The sequence below is a fragment of the Cervus canadensis genome, chromosome 4 (assembly GCF_019320065.1).
Source record: "Cervus canadensis isolate Bull #8, Minnesota chromosome 4, ASM1932006v1, whole genome shotgun sequence".
Lineage (NCBI taxonomy): Eukaryota > Metazoa > Chordata > Mammalia > Artiodactyla > Cervidae > Cervus > Cervus canadensis.
In genome coordinates, this window is record NC_057389.1 from 10,564,207 (window position 1) to 10,569,355 (window position 5,149).

The window sequence follows — 5,149 nt, forward strand, 5'->3', positions numbered from 1 at the left end:
TGGGAAATAGATGGGGGGGGAAGAACAAGTAATAAGAAACAGGATCAGACATTTATTTTTCTGGGCTGCAAACACTGCAGATTTGGTGACTGCAGCCATGAAATTAAAAGTATGCTACTCCTGGGAGGCAAAGGTTATGACCAACCTTTAGATAGCATAATTAAAAAGCAGAGACATTACTTTGCCCAACAAAGGTCCATCTGGTCAAGGCTATGGTTTTCCCAGTGGTCATGTAAGGATGTGAGAGTTGGACTGTGAAGAAAGCTGAGCGCTGAAAAATTGATGCTTTTGAACTGTGGTGTTGGAGAAGACTATCGAGAGACCCTTGGATTGCAAGGAGATCCATCCAGTCCATCCTAAAGGAGATCAGTCCTGGGTGTTCATTGAAGGACTGATGCTGAAGCTGAAACTCCAATACTTTGGCCACCTCATGCGAAGAGTTGACTCATGGAAAAGACCCTGATGCTGGGAGGGATTGGGGGCAGGAGGAGAAGGGGACGACTGGCAGGAGGAGAAGAGGATGAGATGGCTGGATTGCATCACCAACTCGATGGGCATGAGTTTGAGTAAACTCCGGGAGTTGGTGATGGACAGGGAGGCCTGGCGTGCTGCGATTCATGGGGTCACAAAGAGTTAGACACGACTGAGAGACTGAACTGAACTCTCTTCCTCTGCCCATTCAGTACTAAGACGGGTTCAATAATCAATAGAAATCTGGGGAATTAATCTTACAGGGATAGGGATATGCTTGTATTTCCCCAGATGGATCCAACAAACTTTTTCCTTGGGAAATTCGACCCAAGGAGGCCCCTGACATTCAAAATGGAGACAAAACAACAAGAGTCCCAGGAGGAAGAAATTCCAATACAGGCCATGGCGACTCTAAAGATCTCCAGAAAGCACTGCCCTTGGAGTGCCCTATGATATCCCCTCTTGGGGATAAATAAAAACCCTCACTAATCAAGTTAAGAATCTGATTTCTCAACAGGAATGTCCTGAAAACCTTATCTCTATGCTCCGTTGGCCTGCATGGACCCCCGCTCAAGCCGGATTAACTAATTTACTTACCCAACCCCCCTGTATTTCAGGTCACAAAATGGACGGAGAAAAGACCCAGCGTATCAACCAATGACTTCACCCATATGCCCCCTCCCTGGAACCTTCACACCCTGGGGAGGAGGGAAAACTAATTAACAATTCTTTAGGTTATGAAGTCCTTCCTTTGTGTATGGGCCCAGCAAAATTATGCATAAACGTCGGCTGACAAACTTGGGCTTTCGTCCTGCCCCCAAAAGAAGACTTTTGGACATTGCTGCCCCTTCTGTCTGTAAACCATGTTTACTACTGAAACTTTAGAGAAAGAGTTAGGGAAAGAACAAAAAAACATTATGTAAAAGGTTACTAACACTACATTGAAACATTACCATGACAGAAGACTTCTTGGCTGGCTTGACAGTGGAATGACACCCTCCTCCTCCTCCAATCATCCTCGATAAACAAATTAGGCCTGAACACCGGGACATTTGGAAACTTGCTGCCAGCATTGAAGAACTTGGGATTTAGACTGGACATTTCGCAGGGACCAATCGTGGTCATAGTAACTATTTCTTTTGCTATAATCAGTCATATTTTATACAGGCCTGTGTCCCACTTCCTTTTGTTATAGCCATAAGAAATTTAAAACTTATTCTGTAACTTGTAATAATTGCCAATTTTGTGTTACTCCTGTTCAATTCAATCATAGTACCTACAACTGGGAGCAAATCAAATTTCAGTTATGATAATGCCTCTCTGAATGTACAATTACTGCAAAAAGAAATCTTTGAAACTTTTTCTAAACATCTGCCCTCTTCCACTAATTTGGAAACTTTAGATGAACAAATTATCCGGGCTAGACCCACAAGGATGGTTTCAAAGTATTACGCACAGCATTGGGTCTAAAAGTGTAACTTTGGTAATTGTCTTAATAATTGTATTTGTTGTTTATTGTCACCTTTCTATAAGGTTAATACCAAATTCATTTGGTCAGGACCTTTTTTTTACAAATATAATAAAATAGGGGGAATTGTCAGGAAGCATTTAACAAGAGGCTTCCTGTGTGCTGTTTTGGATCTGTCAGGAACCCTCTGGCCCTATTGATTCCTGAACATTCAGGAATTAAGAGGAGAGGCACGCCTTTCCCGGGGCTGAGGAATCCAGGCATTTCTCATTACAATGATAAGTACCCTCTTCCTTCTTATGAAAAGGTGATTGTTTGCAACTCTCTCTTTGATAGGGATCATCTTATGTTTTGTAAGTCTGGAAGTTTAATCTTTATCTTTGCTGAGAATAACCACCTTGTAAGACAGTATATATGGCCACACCATGTTGATTAAAACACCTTTGCTCCTTCAAAGCTTTGGTCCCCTTGTCTTTCTTTCTTTCTTTTTCCTCTCTCTATCTCTCTATTTCTGGCTGATTCCCTGAAGCGCGGAAGCCGGCTGCGTAACCCAGGGAATATTAGCCTCTTTACTTCGTTCAATCTCTCATCCGGACCACCAGATTCCGGTCCATTAAAGGACCAACATTCTGCATTAAAGGACCAACATTCTGTTCCTACCTTCAATCTTTCCCAGCATCAGGGTCTTTCCAAATGAGTCAGCTCTCCGCATCAGGTGGCCAAAGTACTGGTGTTTCAGCTTCAACATCAGTCCCTCCAATGAACACCCAGGACTGATCTCCTTCAGGATGGACTGGTTGGATCTCCTTGCAGTCCAAGGGACTCTCAAGAGTCTTCTCCAACACCACAGTTCAAAAGCATCAATTCGTCTGTGCTCAGCTTTCTTTATAGTCCAACTCTCACGTATATGACCACTGGAAAAACTAGACGGAACTTTGATGACAAAGTAATGTCTCTGCTTTTTAATATGCTACCTAGGTTGGTCATAACTTTGCTTCCAAATGGCACGCATCTTTTAATTTCATGGCTGCAACTACCATCTGCAGTGATTTTGGAGCACCCCCAAAATAAAGTCAGCCACTATCTCCACTGTTTCCCCATCTATTTGCCATGAAGTGATGGGACTGGATACCATGATCTTAGTTTCCTGAATGTTGAGCTTTAAGCCGACTTTTTCACTCTCCTCTTTCTCTTTCGTCAAGAGGCTTTTTAATTCTCCTTCACTTTCTGCCATAAGGGTGGTGTCATCTGCGTAGCTGAGATTATTGATACTTCTCCCAGCAATCTTGATTACAGCTTGTACTTCTTCCAGCCCAGAGTTTCTCATGATGTACTCTGCATATGTTAAATAAGCAGGGTGACAATATACAGCCTTGACGTACTCCTTTTCCTATTTGGAACCAGTCTGTTGGTCCATGTCCCATTCTAACTGTTGCTTCCTGACATGAATATAGGTTTCTCAAGAGGCAGGTCAGGTGGTATGGTATTTCCATCTCTTTCAGAATTTTCCACAGTTTATTGTGATCCACAGACTCAAAGACTTTGGCATAGTCAATAAAGCAGAGATAGATGTTTTTCTGGAACTCTCTTGCTTTTTCCATGATCCAGCGGATGTTGGCAATTTGATCTCTGGTTCCTCTGCCTTTTCTAAAACCAGCTTGAACATCTGGAAGTTCACGGTTCACGTATTGCTGAAGCCTGGCTTGGAGAATTTTGAGCATTACTTTACTAGCGTGTGAGATGAGTGCAACTGTGTGGTAGTTTGAGCATTCTTTGGCATTGCCTTTCTTTGGGATTGGAATGAAAACTGACCTTTTCCAGTCCTGTGGCCACTGCTTAGTTTTCCAAATTTGCTGGCATGTTGAGTGCAGCACTTTCACAGCATCACATCATCTTTCAGGATTTGAAATAGCTCAACTGGAATTCCATCACCTCCACTAGCTTTGTACATAGTGATGCTTTCTAAGGTCCACTTGACTTCACATTCCAGGATGTCTGGCTCTAGGTGAGTGATCACACCATTGTGATTATCTGGGTTGTGAAGATCCTTTTTGTACAGTTCTTCTGTGTATTCTTGCCAACTCTTCATATATCTTCTGCTTCGGTTAGGTCCCTACCATTTCTGTTCTTTATTGAGCCCATCTTTGCATAAAATGTTCCCTTGGTATCTCTAATTTTCTTGAAGAGATCTCTAGTCTTTCCCATTCTATTGTTTTCCTCTATTTCTTTGCATTGATCACTGAGGAAGGCTTTCTTATCTCTCCTTGCTATTCTTTGGAACTCTGCATTCAAATGGGTATGTCTTTCCTTTCCCCCTTTGCTTTTCGCTTCACTTCTTTTCACATAGTTACATAAATACATAAAATATCCACACATAAATATTTTTATTGTATTGAAATGTAATAAGTGCTGTGGAAAAAGCCAAAAAGGGTAAGGGGTATTAATATGCCAACAATAGCAGTAATGGAAAATAAATGAGTCGTTTTTAAAAATCTCACTGAGAAGATGATATTTTAAGTTATGTTAATGGGGTGTCACAAATGGAAAACTTTATTACAAAGCTTAGGAGTTATGGAAGGTTTTAAACTAAGGATTGATTAGATTTTCCTGGGACTATTATTATATTTTTATTTCATTTTTATTTCAGATGATATCAAACTCTGTACAACAGTTGAATCACTAACCTAAGATTATGATAACAATTCCAATAGTGTAACTAAAAAGATAGCTTCAAAAATAGTATTTATATCTTTCTAAAGGAAAAAAAATAATATACAGAATACTTAGATTCTCAATAGTCATTGTTGGTAAAGTAAGTAAATATCATTATGCAGATTATGTAATAATGATTGTATAGTTGATAATTTGAAAATTGACCAAAAGACAATTCCATAATGATTTGAGAAATTTCTTTATGCCTTATTGCATCTGTTGCAATATAGGAGCTGCTTTCAAAAATATACTCATGGAAATATTTATGCTCAATATTGATTTTTTACATGATCTTCCATATCTTTAACAAGGAGAATAGGAATCTAGGAATACATTTTAAGAGTTCACTTACGTATGTGATTTATTATACAAATATTGACTGAACTTTCCATAATTTTGTGACTTTGGAACTATTTTCATGTAAAGAAGAAAGGTTATTTCTCAAATTAATTCCCTTTTAATATGGCTTTAAAATAAATTAATAGTAAAAGCTTTTTC